The sequence below is a fragment of the Lissotriton vulgaris genome, unplaced genomic scaffold (assembly GCF_964263255.1).
Source record: "Lissotriton vulgaris unplaced genomic scaffold, aLisVul1.2 SCAFFOLD_416, whole genome shotgun sequence".
In the NCBI taxonomy this organism is placed as follows: Eukaryota; Metazoa; Chordata; class Amphibia; order Caudata; family Salamandridae; genus Lissotriton; species Lissotriton vulgaris.
In genome coordinates, this window is record NW_028252728.1 from 1,177,011 (window position 1) to 1,185,674 (window position 8,664).

Genomic DNA, 8,664 nt, shown 5'->3' on the forward strand with positions numbered 1-8,664 from the left:
AAGCTTAGACGAACCTGCTACTCCTTCCGTGTGACCCTTACTAGGTTATATCACAATAGAAGTTTTGCCAGCGAACTCTTTGCTATCACTTATTCATACATTCATACAGAAAACCCTAAATAGTGCTTCCGGTTCTGCCCAACCATGCACTAACTTCCTACAGGTAAGTGACCTCGCCGCGATGTGGCTTCTATTTACCACCCGCTATTCTGCCCCCGGGGATTCCAGACAAGACATATAACATGTACAAACAATTTTGGTTAATACATAAACTTCAATATAGCAGCATCAAATAAACATTTCAATAATACCACATTTGATCGATCAATGAAACATGAATTTTAACCTACTAATTGACTACCTATCTTTAACTAATCCCTAACCATGCTACTGCTACCAAGAAATTAACTGATAGAGCGTGCAGGTCACCCGACTAGGGTCTTACCAAGAATCGCCTGGGCACATAATTCAAAAAGGTCATCAATTTTTATTACCTCAGAAAGGTAACCCACGCTCTACTACCAGTTTGTGTTTATACTAATTCCTATACCAGTAACTTACCAATCCTTGTCACTAGATACCTAAACACGATGAATCAGGGAGTTTAATAAAGAAAAGGCACTCAAAAATACCATAACATTTGTATTTATATAATAACCACAGACTCACTGTAGGTTCAAACTCTTTATCTAATCATCATCATCAAAAGTCATTAGCCATAGGTTAAAAGCAATCAAACTATCAATAACCAAGATCAGAAACAGTGTATAGCTATGTAAAAGATAGATTATGCCAACCGTTTAGCAATCTTGAAATAAAGGAAGGTAAAACAAGGAACATGCTAATTTTAGAAAACAGACTTTCGCAACTTGATTAAAGGAGGGTAAAGAAAGGGAACATACTAAACCCAAGAACTTTCGTAATTCATTGGCAGTTTGGAAAAGAGAACACAATTATGAAATTCGAGATTTAGATTTTAACACAATAACTATAGGGAAGGTAAGAAATGGGACACACTATAAATTCAAATCATCTCCTTAAAGGGAGGGTAAGAAAAGGAACATATACTAAGATGGAAACATTTAACATTGACTAAAGGTGGGTGAAAATTGGAACACGCTAATAGACAGTTTTACATGAAAATCTCATTTACCAAGGGACGGCAAAGAAAAGGAACATATGTAATCGAAAGCTTTGCAAATTTCAGGCAGGGTAAAGAAAAGGACGCAATTTAGAAAGACAATTACCCACACAGATTTATATTTACCTAGAATAGTATGAAGACCAACCCTGGCCACGGGTAAGTTGGAAATGGCAGGAGAAACCCCAAAGACTTCAGTGCCAGTAGGCAAGCAGGTGCAGCTCATGGACAATCAGGACAGGATAACCCCAGAATTTGGATCAGACCGGATCACCAAAGGTTAAGACTAGCACCCGCAGTTTCGGTTGCAACGCCTGCGCTACTCCCTCTCTGCAAGGAATCTGCCAAAACCCCAATTGGGATCTCGAACCTCCCAAAAGAGTGCTCTGCTGCTCTCTGCTCTTAGTCACCTATTGAGTGCGTTGGGTCAGTGACAGGTCAGCTATTCAGACAAGCCGGACAATTTCTCTAGCTAAACCTACGCTAGTTATACTGTTTTTCAGGTCAGTGTACCACCCCCCAATGTTGCAAGTGTGAAGATCCCCAATTTTGATTGGACAAAGGAGGAGGACAGGTCATCACACCACCTAAATTTTGGACTTTCTCAGTCTCCTTATTAAAAAAATTTCTATGCCCATTACATTTTCAGGTTCTCATGGCATCTGCTTTTCGGTTAACAATGGTGAATATAACATTAAATACAATGTAATAATTTTCAGTACAGTTCAGCTTCTTCTAGCTGGGTTATGGTTCGTCTTCCCAGGCGCAGCTTGGCTGTTGCTGCCATCTGGCTGGGTTTCAATGCCACAGAGTTCATCTCCCCTCTGCAGAGTAACATGCGCGGAAAGGACTTTCAAAATGGAGTAGTAAGCACCTCTCAGGCCCATAGAATACGATACATGAAAAGTAAAAAGAAACAATTTAGAACACAGAAATAAATGATTACACTGTATACCAAGAATTTCTACACTATACCCATTATTTATAATAAACTATAGCATTAGGATTAAGCAGAACGAACAGCTCAGCAAAAGCAGCAGTGCAAGCCTCTCGCATGTGAGAACACAGAACAGCCATTTTAGCACTAGTGCGCAGGTGCGACAGGGTTCCCTCCAAAGATGCGAGTACATCATGTCACGTGGGTATGACAGACGCATGCACAGTAGAAATTCCCGCGTAGCAGCAGCTATCTTAGATGCAAGCGTATTAGGATTAGAAAACACATAAGCAAGCTTCTCTCGGATACCCCATATCATAGAGAAAAATAAAGAATTTAGTAAGACGAACATGTTGATTAAGTAGTTAGGGTTATTTGAGGCTCATGATACAAGCAAGTCGCTTTACGTGCGAATCCTTGCTCCATCAACAGGTTAGCTAGAAGTTCCAAAAAAGGCCTCTTGTAGCCTTTTGTAGCCCTGTAGCTAATCAGGAAGACAGCTAACTGACCCATGGAGGCCACTTCTTGGTCCTAGGTGCAAGAGACCTCCAGTGGGTTATATGATTCAAAGGATGAAGGCGCGATAGAGAAAGTGCAAAAAGTTCATGATGGGCAGAAAGGAGTGTGTCTCTACTTTGGTGTTGGAAAGCATGTTGGGGTTGTTAGCAGAGGTCTGTCATTCAACTGGAGAGCAGAAGCATTTTGCCTGTGCATGCAAGCTGGCTTTTCATGGTTATTTACTGGTTAGTGAAATGGAAGTGGTCAGAACAATAACAGTCGAGTAAATCAGGTCAAGCACTGTTGGATGAGGAAGAATAAGATGAGCTTCTAAATTCCTAGATCTAAGATACATCATATAAGAAAGAACATTGGGTTATTTTAAAACCTTGTGGCAGAAGTCCCTGGTGCCCAGTGGTGGAGACTGGGGAATTTCTACAAGGGAACAGTGCAAAAGGCCTGCTGATTCATGAAGACAGAATGCCCCTGTCCATTTGCCAGTTCAGTGAGGTCATGAATGCCATGGTGGGCAAGTTTGGTGTGGGCCACTGGTGGTATAATTCCCTTTCATTTACGATTGATGTGCATCTGAGGCAGAAGTGAACAGAATAGTACAGTGGCTCTTAACCTTTTGACTTCTGACTACCACCATTTAATCATTACTGGAACCTGGGGACCCCAATGAATCCTTAATGGAATACAGAGGCACCTGATCTGATTTGAAGCATAAAACAATACACACAAAAAACAAGCATTTGTCAAATAAATAAATCATGAAATAGTGTATTTAATTCACAAACAAATATCAAATATTCTATATTTTAATAGGAAGGTTGCAGCGTTTCTATATTCAGGTGATGTCACTAATCATCCATACTGTATGCTGATCAATGCACATGATTGCTCACACAAATCAAACTGAGGATACTAACATCATTTTCTGCCTCCCAATTTCAGATTTCTTCAAATTTACAGAATGTTAATTTCTACATTTTGTTTCTTTATTTATATGCACTTTATTAATCTTTTAATATTATTTAATTTCTTACGCAGACAAGGACCACTTTGTAGGCTTTGCAGAACCCCAGGGGTCCCCAGACCACAGGTTAAGAACCACTGAACAGTACACAGCTGCATCATGAAGATAGGATGATGTTGTTTTAACTCATACAAATGATTCATCCAGCAGCTGCAGTTGTAATGCTGGAGAACCTCTGGCATGGGTCGGCATTAGAGGATGGAATGGAAAAGTGCAAGGGGTCAACCAAGAATAGGATGAGCTTTCAGTAATCATAGTAGAAGTCAGGGCCTGCTTATCTTCTTGGATGGATCTTGTCCTAATGGAAATAAACTGTGGGCATTAGGCCAGTAATTCCCAATGCATTCTTAACCCTTATCCGGGGAGAGAATGTGACCTAACGGCTAGGGCGGTCCCCCTCGAGCTGGGTTTGAAACTCAGCAGGGACTCTCAACATTCTGTGATTCTGGGCAAATCAGTTAATCTCCCTGTGCCTAACAAAAAAAGTAATGTGTCCATCTGTAAAGTTACTGGTACTCATTTAAAGTGCTTTGATACCTTCGGGTCTAATTCGCACTATATAAAACAAATAAAATATCCCTTCCTCTGTTAGGGCCACCAGGAAGAGCCGTGAGCAGCTGGTAGTTCCCATGGCACATGCATGGTAATGTTCATGCATTCAACACATATGCAGTCGAAATGTTCACACATGCATCAAAACATATGGAAAACTAATCACCACTGCCACAAGATCTCCACAGCCACACCGCGGGCACCCTGGTAAACTTACAAGTATTACAATACGGCAGTCGGAAGTCACGAGGGCAGTGTCTTTCTGGCAGCTGTGGACGCAGTGTTCGGGCAGTCGGACCACCAAACTCGTAATCAGGCCCTAAGACTTTGCATTTTTTTAAATATAAATGTAAGAAATGTAAAAATTATTTATGTTATATATTTAAAAAAGTTTTTTTAAACTATATTATTCATAATTAAGAATATAATTTTAATTAAATGTTGATTATGTTTTCAAATATTGTAGTACGTTAAATATGTTCATTATATACATATTTTATTTAATCTTGTGTGAAATATATTTAGAAAGTTATATGGATAATAAACATTAAAAATTACAATGTTTCAAGTAGAATAAATAATTTTTTTAGATGTTTACATACATGTTTGTTTGACTTGGTGATATTGCGATGGTTATTGTAAATGTAAACTTTATAGTGTGCTATATTTTGGAATTCTTCTGTAATTTTTTTCTATTTAGGGCCCTATTACGAGTTTGATGGTGCAGCGGCAGAACCGCCCCGGCACCACACCACCAAACCTGTGTGGAGACCGCCTGCCTTTTTATGACTTTTTAAGTCATTGGCGGGCTTTTCCTTTGGCATTCCCTCGGCATGGGAACGTCACAGGAAGTCCATGTTGTGCTGGAACTTCTGTGCATGCACACAGTGGGGCACATGTTGTGCCCCCCTATGTGCATCCACAAGGCTGGAGGGCACCCTTTCTTTCCTCACTGCCACTGTTTTCATGGAGGAAAGAACTCCATGTAAACAGTGGCAGTGATAAAAGTCGTTATATGCTTGGCGGTAGCACGGTGGTCCTGCCTAGCATATATGTGCCTCTGGACCGCTGCAACACTGCCAGGGAACGGCGGTTCCCTGGGAGAGTTGGCAGTCTCAAGGTGGCACAACCACTAGGATCAAATGGGGCAGTCAAAAGACTGCCATCAGCATGCCACAAGTCTGGAGGCCCTCAGACAGCCAGACTCATAATAGGCCCCTTAGTGTCTAACATCTTTATTGTTATATATTATATTGGAGTGGGAATGATGAATGTTGCATCTTTAGTGCGCAGCATCTTCCCTACTTTTTCTTGGAATGGGAATAGAATATTTAACTCTTTTAGTGTCTAAAACCTTCCTTAAGATAGGTTATATTGCAGTGTAAAGCATCAATGTTGTCTCTTTAGTATCCAGCACCTTCCCTTAGTTCAAATCAAATCAAATAAAGCTTTATTCAGTTGTAAAATTATGAAATCATAAAAGCAGTACATACACCAGTATAATCAAAATAACACCATATAATATAATATAACTCCATTAACATCAGTCATACATGAAAGTTAAAAAGACATAGGGATAGCAGAATTAAAATCCAATGTTCATTAAAACACTAAGCTCTTCCTTATAGGCGACCGCCCTTTTTAGAAACATCGCAACTTTCCAGATCATATCCTCATTCTCCAGGGTTTGCAGTGCAATATACGCAGGTCGGCAAGGCCTAAGCCCCATAATTTTTAACATTGGTCGAATCCACACTTTCCTAACATCAGAGTAAAAACCACAAAAAAAGATGACATGGATGGTGGATTGACATGAGCAATCGTCGTAAGGACAGGCTATCATAGTGCGATTCCAATTATTCATGTTGGGAAAGCTGGTAAGTCTGTGGAATATACCGAGTGTGAATCTTGTTAGTAAAAACCTATTGTACCCTACTGGAACTATAGCTAAATAAGGCTGTATTTTAAAAACACTTAAGGTCATTTGATTTTCCAATACCATGGGCTTCAAAAAATTCAGTCGTCAACCTTGCCATTTCCAACATTGCAATACCTTCTTTTTTTTTAATTCCTTCCTGCTTACTAATTGCAGGGATTCGGGATCAGTAAAATACACCGGATGACACAGATTCTGCATAAAATTAAAAACATAATTTTCCAAGGGATCATTAATACTTTTTCTAATTTTAAAATAGCCTTTAAAATATCCCTATTTAAAGTGGGCCTTCTTTAGTCCATACTCGATGCCACAGTAAGACTGGCTCAAGTTTAATAATATCAGACAGATACGTTAAACCCAATTCGGCATGACAGATATAAGCAGATGTTGTCTGGGTACCGACAATAGATATCACGGATCGAAATGGATGTTGAGGTCCCATAGGAGTGTGAAGTTTGATGGGCTGCAGGCTAGGTCGGCTGTCGCGGGGGACAGGGAGTTGAGGAACTGGCCCAAGTTCCCTGGAGGACGGTATATAAGTACCCCTGTAAACGTACTGACTGGGGAAAACTTTATTGAAAAAGAGAGACTTTCACAGTTCGAAATGGAGGTGGAGGAGGTACAGCACTCATAGCAATCTTTATAAATGACCACTAAGCCACCTCATCTGCCCCTAAGGGGATCTTTGTGCGAGATTTGGTATGCTTGTGGTAGCGCCTGAATGAGGTCAGGTTCTGACTCAGAGTGGACCCAGGTCTCTGTTAGGAATAGGATGTCTGGTTTTTAGTCCTCTAAGAGTAGGGAGATCTCTGTGGAGTGCTTTGGAAGTGACCTGCAGTTTAGGAGAAGCATGTTGTGCTGTGGGTTTATAGGAGGTACGACAGGGAGAGGTTGAGACCCACAGTTATACCAGGATGTATATTGGTCTACTGGGTCCCAGTTCGAGAGACAAGAGGCAGACACCTTTCCCCTTAATTGAAGTAAGGAAGTAGAGCAATAGCTCCTGATGTGGGTAGTGACAAGGGCAGGGGTCATGGCCCCCGGTCGGCCGTGGACGGGTGCATACGAGCGCAGACGGGCTTGCCTTTCGAACGCCTTTGGCGCGCCATCGGCACGCCCGCTGCGCACGTCCACTGCGCATAGGGTAATGCATGGGCCTTTATGCGGCTGACTGGCAGAGTGCTTGTCCAATGGCGCTGCTCCTTCCTCCCCTCCTACCCTCTAGCCCGGAAGTAGTTCTAAGTCCGCGCCTACCTCCATATCAATCGGGAATAAATCCTGTGGTGGACCGGGGAGAATGCAGGTGCCGGGTGTCAAAGGGTGCAGGAGGGTGGGTGGGGTACAATTCTACTTTTGACAGTTAAAAAAAACGGTTTTACACAATGCAGTGCTTTTAAAAAGAACAGTATCAAGTGTTAAGTTTTAAAAAACAGAGGCCGCGATAATTACGCAGGAGCGGTGCTTAGGCTTTCAAGAGAAAGGTGCTGTGAGGCAGGACCAAGTGTTTAGACCACAGTGTTTGTCCAGTGAGTGCAGCGTAATGCATGGGGCTTTATGAGGCTGACTGGCAAAGTGCATGTCCAATCGCCCTACTCCTTCCTCCCCTCCTCCCCTCTAGCCCGGAAGTAGTTCTATGTCCGCGCCTCCCTCCACATCAATCGGGAATATTTCCTGTGGTGGACCGGGGAGAATGCGGGTGCCGGGTGTCAAAGGGTGCAGGAGGGTGAGTGGGGTACAATTCTCCTTTTGACAGTTAAAAAAACGGTTTTAAACAATGCAGTGCTTTTAAAAAGAACAGTACCAAGTGGGAAGTTTTAAAAAACATCCCAGACGGCTACAAGATCATCCGAAGGGACCGCGTCAACCACACTGGAGGAGGCATCGCCATCATCCACAAGAATACCATCTGCATCATGACCAACACTGACGACACCCTCGCACCCGCGGAGCACCTGCACTTCCAGGTCCACATCAACCCCAAGACCACCCTCAGAGGCACCCTCATCTACAGACCTCCGGGACCACGCACACAAATCAGCGAGGACATTGCCGACTTCGTCAGCACGCACGCCCTCCCCTCCGCCGACTACATCCTCCTCGGGGACCTCAACTTCCACCTGGAGAACAACAACGACCGCAACACCACCACCCTGCTGGACAACCTGGCAAACCTCGGACTCAAGCAGCTGGTAACCACCCCCACCCACTATGCCGGACACACACTCGACCCCGTCTTCTCATCCAGCAAGGACAACGCCTTCAGCCATGCCACCGGACTCCACTGGACGGACCACAGCTGCGTCCACTTCAGCTTCAGAAGGACCACGACCCACCACCACCAGCAACAGGTTGCACGCAGAAGCTGGAACAAGATCACAACCGACCAGCTCGCGACCTCCCTGAGCAAGAACCCACCCACCAGCGCAACAAACTCCAGCCAAGCGGCCACCAACCTCACAAAGTGGATCAGCGACTGCGCAGACGACCTCGCTCCCCTGAGGACCGCGCCTAGCAAACCCTGCAGCAAGAGAGCCCCATGGTTCACCGACAAACTCAAG